The sequence below is a fragment of the Pleurodeles waltl genome, chromosome 3_1 (genome assembly GCF_031143425.1).
Source record: "Pleurodeles waltl isolate 20211129_DDA chromosome 3_1, aPleWal1.hap1.20221129, whole genome shotgun sequence".
In the NCBI taxonomy this organism is placed as follows: domain Eukaryota; kingdom Metazoa; phylum Chordata; class Amphibia; order Caudata; family Salamandridae; genus Pleurodeles; species Pleurodeles waltl.
In genome coordinates, this window is record NC_090440.1 from 1,789,602,503 (window position 1) to 1,789,620,906 (window position 18,404).

Consider the following 18,404-nt stretch of genomic DNA (forward strand, 5'->3'; position numbering starts at 1 on the left):
TGATTCGGTATTAGGAAGGGGCGTGTTCCGGGCGTCCCTTCCCAATAACGATTTGCAGCTGTATGTAGGAATGCTTTGTGACAAAACATTCGCATTTTATCACCTACATCAAGTAGGTGGTAACCAATTGGCAAATGGGAGGGGTTCCCAATCCCCTTTGTGATTGGTAGTGAAAATGTACCACAGACCTCTGCCTACTCTTAAAAAATGTAAATAAAACTTTTTGTTTTTCTTTTTTAAACGCATCCCGTTTTCCTTTAAGGAAATCAGGCTGCATATTAAAAAAAAAAAAAGACTGCTTTATTGGAAAGCAATCACAGTCATGGTGGTCTACTGAGCCAAGTAGGCCACCATCCCTGTGATTTTAACGTTTCCTAATGGGCTGCAAATTGTGACATGCCTCATTAATATTAATGAGTTAGGTAGATTTGCGACCCATTAGGAATTACTAAATTAAACTAATGGAGTTTCATACATTCAAATAGCGATTACCTAATTGTGATTTGCTGAGAATCACAATTAGGTAATCGCTGTTTAAAATAATACACCTGACCCCCCAGCTTCTAGTGCAGTCATAAAGATTGCATTGCAAGTCTGCTTGCCACACCTGTAAGGTATTGCATTGTACCATATTAAATCCAATGTGGAGTCACATGAAAGATAAGTCCCTAAAACCAACCGTTTTACTCTATAATCCTCTTTCCAAAATTCGATCAATTGCAGGCAAGCTCAAACAATCTGTTCCTAATAATTGATGTATCTTTGACATTTTACACGTTTGGGATCGTAATTGGGGAACTAATTATTTAACTGTTCGGGAGTACTTTTAGAGTCTACCCAAACAGAAGTGTTGTATCCTGTTAATATTCAAGCTAAACAGAATGCGATGATTTGCACAGCTCGATTTCTGCCAATCCTGAATTACTACATTGTTTCTTGCCCTCTTTCCCTTTCACTCAACATTATTCCAAGTTTGGTGAGAGAAATCTTTTGAGTGTATTATTATAAATATGGGTAATGTATAGTAGTGAGTCATCTCTTCTGAATACAGCATCTTAAGTTTCTCGCTGTCCCTCTCTCGCACGACCATTTAGATCCCATAACAAAATGACACCATAAATGAAGGAATTTAAAAATGTTTTAGTAGAACCAAGCCTGTCTAACTTGTAAATCTTGAGCTGTCCCTGTTTGTTGGATTAAAGAACAGTGATTTTAGTGAGCAGAGTAATGTAGCATATTTAGCTTAATTGGAACCACTTTGGTGTAAGGCAGCTTGCAAGGAATCTTGTGTGCCCCTTCAAACAGACAGAGCTGTAGGAAGCTTTGACTGGCAAACAGTGCTTAATTTGTGTAAAAAATAAATAAATAAAAAAGTCCCAGGACCCTGGTAAGGAGGCAACTGCAGCTTACATCACCCATTGCCCCTGCCAGCGCTGCCACTGACAGTACCAACACAGCTCCTAACCATCACACGCATAAAAGTGTGACACCTCAGAATATTCCAGGCCCCAAAGCTATAAAAATGGCTTGACCTGAAGGTATTAGTCTCTTTAATGTATCTTAAATTAATAAGCAAGTGTAGTTGCGCTGATTTCTAAATTAAACAAAAAGTTTCACCATCTGTCAGACTGACATAAGAACCAGTGTTGACAATTAAGTGCTGGTGCTGACCACCGGAAACCACCGGCTCAAATTAAGCACTGCTGGCAAATAACCTTTAGAGCAGATACAATATTTCGAGAGACTATAATAACCGTATTGGAATGACCTTATAAACAAGGTTGCTCGTAACTTGAAGTTCACATTATCACCTGTAAAAGGGCTGGAGCTTTTTTGTATCAGTGCAGACATTCGCCACTCTACGCTGCTTGAGAAAGTCATTTTTCCCAGCGCTCCTCCACGGCTTGCTGAAGGATGTATATTGATAAGGTGGTAGATTTCTTGCAACATGAAATAAGCAATAGTGGAGACCACACATGGCTGCACAAAGTGGTTGCTAATATGTTGTGGGAAAGTGTGGCAATGGTCTCACACTTCTCAAATGGAGTTAATCTCCAACTAAAATGTCGAAAATTCCATTCGTTGGGCTAAAGAAAAACTTTACCAGCTCGTTAGATATTCCAGGCTGTGCATGTTGGCACTTAATTGGAGATTGTAAGCGTACTTTTTAATTTTTTTATTAAGCATATGTTACCCTACTTTGTTTGAAATGTTCACACTGTGCGCTGTTGCTCCTAATGTTTCCGCTTGGGAAAGACGATGATGAATTATCATCACACAAATCTCTGCCCTGTCTTACAGCTATTATTACATTATCAGCTTGATGTCTTTTAATTAGCCACTAACTCTCAAGGTTCTATCCTTGCCTCAACAAATCGTAACCATGTTTTCCACATAAAGGCCATCGCTAAAGGAGTCAAGCGGCATCACAGAGTTTTTTTTTGTTAAACAAAAAGCTGAACACTTCAATATCTTGTTCTGCGAACTTACTGAATTGTCTTGCAGCATTAAACGTGGTTCTACATCCGGCTGCCTAACTCTTTTCAGGAACAAGAACATTTGGCAACGTGACTCCTGTCTTTTGACATCGCTGAACCGGATGCCTGTCAAGGTGTGCAGCCAATGCTTAATTTGTGCTTGTTGTTTCCGGTGCTGAGCACCGGCACTTATTTTTGAGGGCCTGGGCTTATTCTTCTGCCTCAAGCATTTGCTGCGAGCAAAATACACATATGGGAAAGACCGATGAAGGGAAAAACGAAAAAGCGTCACAAAGGGAGAAAGTAGAAAGCTGCAAGAGTGAGCTGAAGTGGCAGGGAGTGGCTTTATATGGATTGAAGAGGCCTGAGATGGCTTCAGGATTACGCTGCCTCAGTATTCCATGTTCACACATTTAATTGCAGCAGCTGCGTGTTTAAGAGGAGGGCTTTGGGCACCGGCACCTTTTTATTTACAAATTAAGCACTGTGTGCAGCACCTACAAACCTTTCTGTATTACCTACAAGGCATTATCTATGAATATGCCAAACTGCCTGGCTAGCAAACTGTCAGTGGCAGAAGGAAGCAGAAACGTCAGATGGAAGGCTTCATTATGACTTATCCTACCAAGATTTAAGCAAAACAGTACCATGCCTGAAGTACACTTTCTCTGAAAATGTCCCAAAGGCCTGTAACTCTTTCCCAGCCAAGATCCACATGACTCCCTCCTTCACTCTCTTCAGTCCTTCCTGGGTGCCATTTTGGAGTTCATAGTTGAAAAATGTTTTCACTAGACTTATATGGGAGTTGTTGGATGAGTTGCTTGAGTGTTGCATATGCGCTCTGAAGTTGTGGGGGAGTGTTGCTGCATTTAAGCATGATGTGTTGAAGTATATTATGAGAATAGACAGTTGTGGTTGTGGACTCCTTTGTTACGAGGTAGTGGTATTATGGGCATTGAAAGAGACTGGTTTTAATGCTCTTGGAATTTAAGATGGTTGTAAATCATTCTTATTCAAGCAGCGATAGAATTACAATCCTTTGTCTGATCTAAGAAGGTAACTTCCACTCCTATCTTAGATTTGATGAATGAAGATATGGTTAAGAATGGAGCAATCTGCTTGGGAGAGGATCACTATTTAAAATAATGGAAACTTCTATGCTTCTGTTTCTTCTGCAGACCCTCCTCTTCAATGGGTTCCTGATGCCTCTTTTGCAAGCAGTGGTAGCTATTCTTTTCAGCTTCTTGTGGGTCAGGGTTGTGCCCAAGATCTCATTAAACACATGTACGGGAATGTATCATGCTTGGATTTCTCTTCCAAACATACATAACCATTATCAGGTGGCACATCTAATGGTTGTATATGAATGGGTCTCTAATGGGCTGGAAAATCCTTCCTCAGGAAGGATAGACATAGTATTGGGCACAAGCGATTCCTCCACCGGCAGATCTAACTGCAGTGCTTTTAAGGGCACGAGTAGCACGAGTCAACAATGTGTGACTTGAGAAGCCCCGCTGTTGGTGGGGAATCTCATAAACTGTGGTGGCGGTTGTCTTTTTATTTACAGAATGCTACTTACTGAATATCACCAATTTGCCCGACTATATGGGTTAAAAATGACATGCTGGTGCTCTTACAATTGAATTGAAAGTTTAAATGCCTCTGATGTAGGTTATTAAATATCTACAATATTGTTATGCCGTAGGTAGATATCTGAATCCTGGGGAGAAGTTGCTGGAGGTTACTTCGCTGAAGAGCTGATTGCTAGAAAGTGTGATGGGATCGAAGACAAGTCTATGACATACTAAACACAGCTAACAATGCCTTGCATGCTATAGAGAAGTTGAAGGCCATGTATAGAAAGATGTGGAAAAAATACAGGGAAGTGTGGCATACCCTAGAGAGGGGCCAATACAACTTGTTTTAGGTAAATCCATTTACCTAAAACCTGTCGGAACAGCCAGCGCTTTCTATGACTCGACTTAGGTTCTTTGGTTACATTGGTTCATCACTATGCTTGCGAGAATGTGCACAATTGAACACATCCACAGTACGTCTCAGAAAGTGCAGTAAGGTACAATGGTTTCTGTGGCAAGTATTGGGGACATAGCAAGACACAATGGACACATCTGGAGAGCTGCCTTTAAATTGACCATAAGGCTGTTTGGGGAAGCATGGATCTTATAAGATATCATTAGATATTTGTGGGTGTGGCACTTACTGTGGCCCAAGGAGATATTGCTCAGTAGAGGGGGAACAGATTGACACTATCATTAGAAGTGGTGTGTAAACATCATAAGCTGAATGGGAGATGTATAAAAGTAGGGGAAAGCTATGGAAAATTTCAAGCTTAAGGAGGGGAGTTTCCCTCCTGCTGGTGCATATTCAGACCAGATGAAAGTCTTTCAGCAGGCTATGTTTGTGTTATTATGCCAAATACTGACCCTGTAGCATCTCCCATGGAGCCAGTATGTTTGAGTCAGTGCCATCAACACCAGCAGGACGTGATGTGCGGGTTGGTGGTTTTGGTTGGCTTTGACGTTAGGAGTCATGCTGAATTTGGAGCTGAATCTGAAAAAGTCTCAAAATCTTTCAAGACACCTTCGACTTAGGCCTATTTAAATGAAAAAGAGGTTCCTGCTAAGATGACACTGAAGTAGGCATTTTTGGCTGTCCATAAATTATGCTCTGATTGAAATGAACGAGAGCTTTACAACCAGTATGCAGAAACGGATGATTTCAGTGAGGCTGAAAATGTCCTACCTCTTACTACATCTGATGAGAGGCTTACTTTGACTTGCAGATTGCACGTAGTCTTGATATATCACCAGTGCCTGTATTTATTGTAAATGTGTGCTATTTATCTTTGTGTGAAACATGTTTAATTCAGTTGTAATGAAGCAGGCAGCTGAATTTTGGCTATTTAATTGCTTGCAGGAACAGGAACAAAACTCGAATTTGCTCACATGAATATAGGTTGATAAATAGGTAAAAAAGACTATCTTACCTTTTGGTTAAGTTCTGACAGGCAGTTCTGATGGATACAACTACCTGTGGATTCCTCACCTAATGAATACTCCCATGGCGCCAGCATTCGACGGAAATCTTCTTCCTAGCTTCTGCACGTCGATGAGGTCGTCACATTAGCCCACGCGACGCCGTCTGACGTCATACAGGCAATAAGAGGTCCTCGCCGACGTGCCGACGTCAGTTCCCTTTTTTCCGTGCATTCGAAACGGTTATCTTCGAGGGAGCTACTGTTACTTTCATAGTTACAGTGTATTTTCTGCTGCGTGGATTTTCTCTGCGGTAATAATGTCTCAGAGGAAGTCGGGTTTCAAGCCCTGTCGAGAGTGTGGCGGCAAGATGTCCGTTACTGATCCTCACTCCGACTGTCTATGGTGTTTAAGCTCCGACCACGACGTCGCAACTTGTGATTCATGTCAGCACATGAATCCGAAGGCCCTGAAAGAACGTGAGGCTAAACTATTCATGGCGAAGTCGAAGAGAAAGGAGAAGAAACATCATAAGAAGACTTCTTCGCCAAGGTCTCATCGGTGTCATCGAGACTCCCGGCGCCGTAGGGATTCACGGCGTCATTCCAGCAAGGAGTCTCGTTCGAGGTCGCCTTCGGCTCGGCGACGTCACCGACTTCGCCTGGACAGGCGTCTGTGGTTGAGGTGATGCAGCCTCTTGTGATGTCTCCGGCGTCGCAGACGTCGAGGCTGGCGTCGGGGTCGCCTTCGATCCAGGCACCCCAGTATCCAGCTTTTCCCACCCCTGGAGCCGATAATACTGCATTTCTGAATGCGATGTATACCATCTTTCAACAGATGGCTCCAGGAGGTGCTCCGGCTGGTCCTTCGCGGCCCTTGGCCTTTTCATTTGGTGATCCTGCGCCTCTACGGCCGGCACCCTTTATGCCCTTTCTCCCTTTAGGGAATGTGGGCTCGGAGCCGGTGTCGGCGCCGGTGGCCGCTCCGGTGGCCGCTCCGGTGGCTCCAGAGGTTTTGGCCCCGGAGGTTTCCATCCCGTCGACGTCAGGATTTCGTCCTGTGACTCCGGCGGGTCCATCGGAGACTCCAAGATTTCTTCGTCCGGCTCCTTCCTCGGCGCCGAGGCTGCCTGTGGCGCCGGACGCGGCGTCGGATAGTTCTGGAGATCGGTGCCGATCTTCGACTTCGGCGGAGGCCATGTCGACTCTGCGTATCGAGGAAAGACTACATTCGAGGAGGCGTGCTCTCCGTCTTTTGGAAGAGCAGGAATACCAACGGATTGGAGGAAGGAGAGATTGAGGACTCTGGTGATGGACTGCATGGTCTGGATACAGTGGGCTGGATACTTCCCCTGAGTGGGACCTTTCATCTCCAGGGGAATATACGGAGGAGGCTGCTACCTTTCACGCTGTGGTGAGGAAGGCGGCTAACTTTCTGGACCTGCCTTTGCCGGTGGCAGAGGCGAAGCAGAATTTACTGACTAAGGTACTGCATCCGGCCTCTGCTGCAGCGGAGCCTCTCTTGCCATTTAATGAGGCTTTGCTTGATCCGGTGTTAGAGGTGTGGAAGAAGCCAGTATCTTCCTCGGCTGTTCATAGGGCTGTGGCCAGGAGATATCGAGCTGCACCATCTGACCCTGGCTTTCTGTCTAGACACCCTACGCCGGAGAGCTTGGTGGTGCAAGCCTCCTGTTCCTCTAGGTCAGCGCCTGGATCTTTCCCGACGGTACCAGGAGACAGAGACTCTAAAAAGCTGGATGCACAATCCAAGAAGATATTTTCCTCTTGTAGTTTGGCGTTGAAGGCCACCAACGCGACTTGTATTCTGGGGAGATACATCCATGCTCTCATGGACGATATTTAATCTTCATTTATGGAGCTTCCCCAGGGACTCTTGAATGTTGTCTCGGATGCCCAGGCTGCCGCAACCCAGATTATCCAGTCTGGGCTGGACACGACCGACTCTGTGGCTAGGGCAATGGGCACGGCTGTGGTGGCAAGGAGGCAGGCCTGGCTCCGTAACTCAGGGTTTTCTGCGGACGTGCAGTCGACCCTGTTGGACCTCCCGTTTGATGGGGACAAACTGTTTGGAGCCAAAGCAGATTCGGCCTTGGAGAGATTTAAAGAAAGCAGGGCCACAGCCAAATCATTAGGGCTGCAAGCCTCTTCTTCTTCTGCCTCCTCTAGATTTTTCAGGAGGTTTCGTGGATTTGGGCGTGGCTCTTCCTCCTCTTCCTTTCGGGGGAGATTCCAGCAACCCCCCTCTTCCCTCCCCTATAGATCATTTAGAGGGAGGGGTAGGGCCCGCACCAGAGGAGCCTCTCAGCAGCACTCTGCCTCTTCCTCGTCCTCTGGAGGGGTGCAGCAGGGAAAGCAGCCTTAGGCTTCCACCATTTCCCACTCACTCCTCTCCTGTAGGGGGGAGGTTACGGCATTTTCTCCACAAGTGGGAGACTATTACATCGGACACTTGGGTTATCAGTATTGTGGGAAAAGGCTACACCCTTCCCTTTCGGGAGTTTCCGCCCCCCATCCCGCCCCACCCATCTTATTGTTCAGAAGAACACCTCCTGTTGTTAGAACAGGAGGTTCAAGTCCTCCTTTCAAAGGGCGCGGTGGAGTTAGTCCCAGAGCAGGAAAGGGGTCGAGGTTGTTACTCAAGGTACTTCCTGATTCCCAAGAAGGATGGTCGGTTGAGACCAATCCTGGATCTGAGGATCTTGAATTGGTTCCTCAAACAGGAAAAGTTCAAGATGCTGACCCTACCTCAGGTGCTTTTGGCGTTGAACAAAGAAGATTGGATGGTGTCTGTCGACCTGCAGGATGCTTATTTTTATATCCCGATGCTCAAGTCGCACAGGAAGTATCTCCGGTTTGTGGTAGGGTCGCAGCACTATCAGTTTGCGGTCCTCCCGTTTGGTTTTACTTCAGCACCTCAAGTCTTCATGAAGGTGATGTCAGTGGTTGTGGCAGAGCTCAGAAGGAAGGGGATAGCAGTATTCCCTTACTTGGACGACTGGTTGATCAAAGCCAAGTCTCCGGAGCTTGTGTCGCATCATCTGCAGTCAACAACCCAGTTGTTGTTCGACCTGGGCTTTTCAGTGCACATGCCCAAATCTCACCTGGAGCCCTCTCAGCGCCTCCTGTTCATAGGGGCAGTACTGGATACAACATTGAATCGAGCCTTTCCTCCGCCTCAGCGGATTCAAGATATTCAGGAGTTGGTTCCAATGTTTCGAAATGGAGCGGTAGTTCCAGTCCTCAAGGTCCTTCGTCTGCTCGGTCTGTTTGCCTCCTGCATACTGTTGGTCACGCATGCTTGCTGGTATATGAGGGCTCTTCAGTGGTGCCTCCGAAGGCAGTGGTCTCAACACAAAGGCGATCTAGAAGGTGCTGTCAAGATCTCCGGAGATGCTGCTGTGGACTTGAAGTGGTGGATTGCGGGCAACAATCTTTCACAAGGAAAGCCGTTCGCGCAGTCACTACCAGTGACCACGGTCATAACGGATGCTTCCACTCTAGGGTGGGGAGCTCATCTGGGGGATCTGGAGATCAAAGGGCTTTGGTCTCCAGAGGAACAGATTTTTCATATCAATCTGTTGGAGTTGCGGGCTGTACGTCTGGCTCTCAAGGCCTTCCTCCCTTCCCTTTGTGGTCAGTCGGTACAGGTCCTGATGGACAATACTACTGCGATGTGGTACATAAACAAACAGGGAGGAGTAGGGTCGTACCTTCTCTGCAGAGAAGCTCTTCGACTATGGTCCTGGGCAAAGGACCATCAGATTTGCTTGGTAGCAAATCATCTGGCCGGGGTCTTGAATGTACGTGCGGACAGTCTCAGTCGCCATTTCTCGGCCGACCACGAGTGGCGTCTCCATCCAGATCAAGTCCGTTTAATCTTCCAGATGTGGGGGTTTCCTCGGATAGATTTGTTTGCCACTCTGGAGAACGCGCATTGTCCGTTATTCTGCAGCCTCCAGTATCCGATGCAGGGAGCGTTGGGGGACGCTTTTCAGATAACCTGGTGCGGCCAGTTCCTTTACGCGTTTCCCCCCATACCCTTGATTCCTCGGGTGTTGAGGAAGATTCGCCAAGACCGGGCCCAAGTCATCTTAATAGCTCCGGATTGGCCAAGGAGGGTGTGGTACTCCGACCTTCTCCAACTCTCACTGTGCCCTCCGCTCTGTCTCCCTCTCAGGGCAGACCTCCTCTCGCAGTCGCAGGGGCAGGTTTTACACCCCAACCTCCAGAGTCTACACCTACATGCCTGGAGATTGAACGGGGCAACCTGAGTTCCTTCTCTCTCCCGCCTGATGTAGTGGATGTTATAGTGCAGGCGACACTCCACTAAATCTATCTACGCTAATAGGTGGTCTAAATTTGTTATGTGGTGTGGAGAGAGACAGATTGATCCCTTACATGCTCATCTGTAAGATGTTTTGTCTTTTGCTCTGTCTCTAGCGCAGAAAGGTTGTGCAGTGGCTACCATTAAAGGTTATTTGTCTGCCTTGTCAGCCTTCATTTGTCTTCCAGACCAACCATCGTTATTTAAATCCCCTATTGTTCTCAGATTCTTGAAAGGTCTTCTAAATAAATATCCTCCAAAACCATTCGTTATGCCTCAATGGGATTTGTCCTTGGTCCTGACTTTCCTTATGGGGTCCCCTTTTGAACCTATGCATTCTTGCCCCTTAAGGTATTTAGTTATTAAGACAGTCTTCTTGGTGGCTATAACATCTGCAAGGAGAGTGAGTGAGTTGCAGGCCTTATCGGTAAAACCCCCTTATACAAACTTTTATGGGGATAAGGTGGTGTTGAGGACCAAGGCTGCTTTCCTCCCGAAGGTTGTTTCACCCTTCCATTTGGCCCAGACAATTACTTTGTCCATGTTCTATCCTCCGCCTCATCCTTCAAAGGAGGGAGACTACATCGCTTGGACCCAAAGAGGGCATTAAGCTTCTACATTGATAGAACGAAGGACTTCAGGCTGGAGGATCAGCTGTTCATCGGATACGTGGGCAAGAGGAGAGGAAAGACAGTCCACAAGAGAACACTCTCCAGGTGGGTTGTTCTTTGCATTAAAATCTGTTACTCTTTAGCAAAGAAGGATCCTCCTGATGGCATTAGAGCTCATTCCACCAGAGCTAAGTCAGCCACTTCGGCCTTGGCCAGAGGTGTTCCTGTGGTCGACACCTGCAAGGCCGCAACTTGGTCGTCCCTTCACACTTTTGCGAAGCATTACTGTTTGGACTCTGAGGTCAGAAGGGATGGCCATTTTGCACGGTCAGTGCTGCAGGATTTCTTGGTTTGACCATTTAGGCACCCACCACCGGGCGTGGTACTGCTTTGGGACTCTATTCATTAGGTGAGGAATCCACAGGTAGTTGTATCCATCAGAAGAACGAGTTACTTACCTTCGGTAACAACTTTTCTGGTGGATACATTAGCTACCTGTGGATTCCTCACGGTCCCACCCGCCTCCCCGTTGCCTTTTTGGTCTTACCAAGTAATCCTTGAGTGCGCTCCTATTGGTCTTCAAGACTGCAATAGATTTTGTATATATGGATATTTGTGTATATATATATATATATATATATATATATATATATATATATATATATATATATATATATATACTGGAAGATGCAGGATCACAAGAAAACAACAGCCAGCCAGGGCAAAAATCTGGATCCCAAAGGATACAAAGAGCCACAAGAAAATGTAATATCCAAGAAAGAAGTGACCTACAACGTTTCAGCTTCCGCCTTCCTCAGGTAGTACAAGATGGTTTGAGTCACTTCTTTCTTATATATATATATCTTTTTGTATATACATAATTAGTATATATTTGTTTGTTTAAAAAAAGAGAGTTATATTAAATCTATAGCCATTTTATTGCAATGTTGTGTGATTTACAATGTTATGGGATGTTGCCTTGCTCTTTCATTGCATTGGGTTATTGTTCTCATGCACGTAAAAAATGTTGGTACTGACGTCGGCATGTCGGTGAGGACCTCTTATTGCCTGTATGACATCAGACGGCGTTGCGTGGGCTAATGTGACGTCCTCGTCGACGTGTAGAAGCTAGGAAGAAGATTTCCGTCGAATGCTGGCGCCATGTGAGTATTCATTAGGTGAGGAATCCACAGGTAGCTAATGTATCCACCAGAAAAGTCGTTACCGAAGGTAAGTAACTCGTTCTTATGGTGGTTTGGCAGAAGCCCCAAACATTTCCAACAATGACTGGGCAAGCAGCACATAAATATAAGCCAGTGCCATTCAATCTACCATTTTAATACACTCATCCTTCACTGAAATGTTTGTTATTCAAGCTTCTTCTGCAACGGAAAAGAGGAATACTTGCCTAAGAATAACTCCTGGCAAGCATTTTTTAGGTAGGAAGTTGTTTGCTTTTAACAGTTTTGCTTTAAGGTCTTGCAGTGCAGTAGAGCTTTGGACTAGATAGTCACATACTTTGTGGAAGTTAGCTTCTGTCTCATCTCCAATTTTCATAACAATTTGTTGAGCCCGTCACGCAGTTACTGAAGTATCTTGTGGGGTCAGTATACCCAAGATTGGGTATGGATGAAGCGCTGACTAGAGTAATAGATTCTGTGGTGGTGTATAGGAGGCCTGTGTATATAATGGCCACACTGTTTTCAGGGATGCCCAGATCAAGTTGCTTGATATGCCCTTTGACACGCAGTGTCTGTTTGCTTGCTCAATTCTTGTAGAGAAGGTAGACTGCCCAAAATGTCACTTAAATTAGCTTGCCAGAACAGAGCTGTTCCTCGGGTAGAGGCAGACAACAGACTCATATCTCCTCAAAACCTTTCTAGGGCCTTGGTTGTTTGTAACCATCAGATGCCAGTTGGCGATCAATGGGAGTTTGTTCTGAATTAGAGGGAATTTCATAGGACCAGTGAGTCTAGCAGAATACAAAGTATGGATTTACCTTTTTTTGTCTGAACCAAATGGCTGCTGCTTCCTCTTCTGCTTCTCCTTTTCCCTTGGTCTATATAACCATTATGGGAGAAGAGGCTAAGGCTCTTTCACGGAAGGGTACGATAAAGCTGCTGCCATTGTCAGAGAAGGAAAGGTCTTTATTCAGAGTATTTCATAATTCCCTAAGACGTTGGGGCTTCAGTCCAGTCCTTGATTTGAGAATCTGGAGCAACTTTTGAAAAAATAAAGCTCTGGATGGTATGTTTGCTGCGAGTGCTAATACGTGTTGCGGAAACAGAATTGGATAGTGTCTTGGAGTGCAAGTTGCATATTTTCACATTCCTAGGAGAAAGGATCATAGGTTTTATTTGAGGTTAGTGGTAAGTGAAAAACATTGCCCATTGATGTTCTCATTTACTCTACTTCTTTGGAACTTAGGGTAGTCACTAAAGTGTTGGCAGTGGTGGTTGCACATCTATTATCACAGGGTTCTTCTTTACACATATTTGGATGATAAGTTGAAAAAAACAGTCCTCTTTTGCTTGATCACGTTCAGAAGGAGTATTCTCTTCAGAATATTCTGGGTTTTTCTGTAAACAAAATGTGTCAGTGCCTGGACTACTTTGCAGATTCTCATTTATGCTAGTACAATTTTCAACCAATGATAATTATTTTCTGTGGTGTCAGGTAACTGTTTCTCTTGGTGACATCAGTTCTCTGGTTGTAGAGCCTGAAGGCCTAATGCGTTTTCATTGCCGTATTGTGCATACTCTAGGTCCTGCATGGTGTTCCTAAAGGTGTGCTCCCTGAAATTGACTCTGCAGGATCAGTGCAGTCAATTTCATTGTCACCTAGAGGATTTGATTACTCCACCTTGTTGGTGAAGAGATATTTTCATTGTTATATATGTCATAGCAACTTTCTTGTGGTCTGTCTTCTCCAGCCTGTGTGGCCTCAGGAAACACTGGTGACAGATATGTTTCGGTTAAGTTGGATAAGTCACCTGGTGACAGACACATAAATGCAAAGGTGTCAGATAAATCTGTCACAGTTGCGAGCAGTCAGGTTAGCCCTGATTCATTTTCTTCCAAGGATTCAGAAGAAGTAAAGAACACCACATGCATGATGTTTTATATCAACAGCGGGAGTGGATTCACATGTGTTCTGTTAGAATCAATACTCCTGTTCTTTCAGTAGTGCCAGATTGGGTGGGCATGATATCTGAACTATCTTGATTTAAGTAAAGTTGCCTGGAGCTGTGGCTTCTTTTGATGGGGGAGGTTCTATTATGCCAGGAAGAAGGACAGGGTCTTCATCTCAATGTTTGGTCAGAACACCTTCTTTTTTGGAACTTAAAATGAAAGCTATCTTTAGATTGGCTCTTCTAGTTGATATGCTGTATTTGTTTTTGGCATTAATATTGCTGTCAACTTCAGTGATCCATTCTACTCTGTGCATCTTTGATAAGTGTTTAGGATCTGAGGTAGTGCGTATAGAGCCAGTTTTTCTATCTTTTTGACAACGGTTTCTAAATAAATTTTAAATTATATTTTCCAAAATATCAAGTTTGTTTGCTTTCTCCTTGGAATCATTGTTTAAGTTACCTGTCATTTTAGGTTTTAAAAGTTTTAGAAAGCAAGAAGTTCCATCCAGTACCAATTATGTTTCTGAATGGAATTTGACCTGAGATGTTAGCCTTTCTCCTCCACATTTATGGTTGTTATAACTCCAGCAAAGATAGTGCATTCTCACACTATCTTGAATTCCGGATCCAAGAGGAGCAAATAACTGTTTCACACTTCTCATTATCCACAGCCAGCCATGCATAGCAGGAAAAGCAGTAGGCCTGAGGGAAGGGGTTATGGGTTAACAGAGAAAACAAAGACATTGGATATCACTATTGTGACTCATCACTGTACTGGGTGCTGTCATCTACTGGGTCAATACGAGATTTCTATTTTAATACCTTATGTTTGTGTAGACCCATTGAGCATTTGCTATAAAAAAAATATATACTTTCAGAATTGCCTTGCATTCTGTGGATTTTTTGTGAAACCCTGACATTCCTGGAACTGAAAGATGAGCAATATCTATGTAATTTTTATTACCTTGATTTTTTTGTAAACCTTACTCTCTTCTCTGGTAAGATAATTGCCTTTTGTTTTGAGAGTACACACCCTCTGGTTCTGATATACCTTCATGTTTGTTACCTAAACAAACATTCCTTAGAATTCTGTAGTTCCTACTTGTACCAGTGAATCAATTTCCTAAGGGCGAACCGCTAATTAAGTGCAACCATATGCATTGTGTAATATTAAAAGTCTTTAAAAGTGCTGGGAATTATTTCTGCTTCTTACATGACTCAGAATCCAATTGTGCAGCAAAATACTGCTACAAGAATATCTCTGACTCAGTTAATCAAAACTATTCAAATTTGTTTACAAAATATGACTTGGATACTTCTCTGTATTCAGCTTGGACATCCAGTCACCTTTTCCAAAACAAATCATTCCCCAATGTTTTTATAAGGTCGAGGACCATGTTGACACTTGTACTCAATATCTTCAAGATGGTTCATTCCAAACAACGGGACATTTGTGTAGTCTCATGTGGTTCTGAATTTATGTTTAGGTGCTCATGTGTATTGCGTCTTTCAGAGACGCAAACTGTTTTGCCAAGTGCCACCAATGTTCTGAGTGCACCTCCAGCCTTTCCTTCTCCCAGTGAGTGCAGCACTTATGAGTTCAGAGTATCTTGCTCAACAAGTAAAGGAAGATGATTTTTTTTTCACAACAGATAATTAAAGATCAGCAATAAACTTCAGGCATTGTCTTCATCACCTATATTGATTGTTTTTTTTTCTAGAAACAAAGCTAATCGGGCGTATGCCTTCTTTTTGCTAAAAGTGTTTTCAGAGTTTCATTGGGGTCAGATCCTGACTTCTTTTTATACTTTTCCTCGTGTATCAAAAGAGGAAGAGGAGCTGCATGGGCTTGACTCTATAGGAGAGCACCTGTTGATTGTTCATTAAAGATGTCTTCTATTTGGAACTTTTTTGCACACTTTCAAGTTTGAAATTTATGGTAAATCTGTTAGGAAATAATCTATTGCTAGGTGGATTTAATAGATAGTGACTATGCGTTCTAACTTGGCTGAAAGGGACATTCAGGTAAAATCTAGAACTCATTCAACTCAAGGAATGTTGGCAGCATATGCTTTGTTCTGTGGTTTTCCAGTAGAGGTGATTTATCAGACTGTATTTAGGTGTTTTTGCTATTCTTCTTCCAGCATTATTGTTTGATGCTTATTTGAGAAAGGATTTCCAGTTCGACAAGGCTGTCCTTCAAAATTTGCTTGTGTGATTTCTACTACAGCACTCCTGCTTATCTTGCAGATAAGCTCACCATTTCCTGTTTCTCTTGTCATACCTGCAGCCAGGCTGTCATCAGATTGGAGGGTAAGAAGTATTAGAAAACACAGTAAAGGAGCAGGCCTTTTCCATCTATGATCCTTGACCTGCAACAACATTCTTATAACCATAAGGACTACCCCAAATCTGCTCCAATTTAGGAAAATCTTGAAGACATGCCTTTTTAAGGTACACTACATCACAATGCAGTAACAATCCAAAAATAATCTACCTATCCCATCACTCATTGATGTTATGCTGGCCTTTGACCATGTACAGTCCTCTACTGTTTTTTGGCAAGGTTTGTGCTATACAAATACCACATACATGGCTTCTGCTGCTACACTCAGCCTTTCTTCTCATTTTAGTGCTTTGAATTGGTTCAAATAAGAAAGCTGCAGAAAACAGTAGCTATTAGAGCAACAAACTAATGAACTTTGGTAAAATTATTTTTGATTTATATATAAAATCCCACAGGTTCCTTGAGGCTTTCCTGCCTTTTTTAATTCTGAGTGAAGGGTATATGCTTGTTTCTAGTTCCGTTTCCTCACTTGATTGTTGGTTGGGGTGTAGAAAAAAACAGCAAATTGCATCACAAGAACTGTCAATGCAATTATCCTGCCTAATACACCATCAACTGTAGAGTCATGCATATCTACACCTTGCACAAGTGGGGAGAGTTTACTAAAGAACTTGTTTTTGGATTCAGTCCTGTACTTTGGGATGGTCACATTTAGAATATGCAGCAAGACAGGCATCTATCACAAAGAACATTATCAAAGGTAAGTAAGTATCGTCCCTAAGTAGCAGTTAATGTCCACGATTGCCATGCCCCTTTTTATTTCCTCTAAGTAAATGCAAATAATAAATGCACATTGTAAGAAATTGGGTTACTGGTTTGGGGGTGGGGGTTGGCTTCTCAAGCAGCAACCACAATTCTTGTCAGGATGAAGCCTCAAGTAAACCCTAAATTAACCTGAGCTCCACCTTTGGCTAGATTGGCACAGAGCAGTTAGGCTTAACTCAGAGGCAAATTGTAAAGTATGTGTGCAACACTTCAAACAGTAATAAAGTGCAAATACAACACAGAAAGGATCCCACACTAGATTAGGAAAATAGAGTATTTTGTAATAAATAAGATAAGACCAAAACAACACAAATCCAATCAGTAGAACTGGAGATATGACATTTTAAAGTTTTTAGTACAAAACAAATAGCACCAAAAAACACAAAGTGACAACTGTGGGTATCTGTTCATGCCAAACTGGGTCAAAGTCACAAGTTTGGACCCACCGTGATGGAGTGTGGGCTGAACCCAAAGGAACCAGTTAGTCCTGCTGAGCAATAGTACTTTAAATCCTGGTTGCAGAGTGTTGCTAGGTTCCACATTGAGGATGAGCCATGCAGCCAAGGCGATGCATCGGTTCCGAGGGGTTATGAGCTGTGATGTGACACCCTGCATTGTCGTTGAGGATCTTGTCAACAAAGACTTGTGATGCAGAGTCTGGCATCGAGGATGTACCATGCAGCAGAGGAGATGTGTTGGTTTCAATAAGCTGTGAGACTGCGATGCGGAGTCCTGGCACTGGGAACAATCCATGCAGCCAAAGCGATGCGTCAGTTCTGCTCGGTTGTGCACAGCAGAGGAGACGTGTTGGTTCTGCTGGATTCAAAGATGGGCTGGCAGAGCACCTTCAGGGCCCTTCCAAGGATCCAGGAATGGGGTTGCATCACTTGACCGGGTAGGACTCACAGTTTCCAGACACAGGGTACAACAGACTTGGCCCTTGGAGTCACTTTGGTGGTCCGGGGTACAGGTTTTCAGGTCCAGCCTTCCTTGCAGGCAGCAGATCAGCACAGCAGGGCAGGGAGTCCTTAAGGGCAGTAGTCTGCCAGAGTGGCAGTCCTTGCAGCAACACAGCAGTTCTTCTTTCTGGGAGAGTCTTCCACAGATCTAGAAGTGAACTGATGAATTGGTATCTGCGTTCCAATATTTATACCTGGTACCTTATTTGAGGTGGGAGAAGCTTCTAGACGTTTCCCTTTGAAGTCGATACATTTCCTGCCTCCCATGCCCTTGCTTCAAACTAACTACAGCGGGTATGCAATCATTTGTGGTGTAAGGAAAAGACACATCCTATTCAGATGTAGGTGGGGCTGTGCCTAACTCTGACCTCCCATCCTGCCAGTGATGGCCTATCTAGGCGCACCTAAGCTACCTATTGATTGTGGCTGTCTAGGAGGAATACACAAAGTCCAGCTGCTAACTACACCCTTTTGTGAGCCACAGACAGGATGAGGCACCAAATGGCTGAGGCAGGAAAATGCCAACTTTTTTAAACCGGCATTTCCACAATTGTAATAAAAAATCCGACTTCTCCTTAAAGGAGGATTTTTCATTACAGTTCCAAAGACACCAAACATTAACTGTTCACCTGTTCCCATTTGGAAGTTAAATATTCTTTAGTGTAATCGGTTAACTCCAATGCTATCCTCTGGGAGAGGTATGCCTTGCAATATCGAAAAACTAATTTAAGAATTGTTTCACTATCAAGATGTGTAAAACTTAAAAGTACTT

General features: G+C 43.9%; 1 protein-coding gene across 2 annotated transcripts in view; it reads left to right on the forward strand.

The window, feature by feature from the left end:
- Positions 1-18,404, forward strand: part of DNAH7 (dynein axonemal heavy chain 7) — a 1,158,398-nt gene that overhangs the window by 218,863 nt on the left and 921,131 nt on the right. The gene's annotated exons all lie outside the window — the stretch shown is intronic.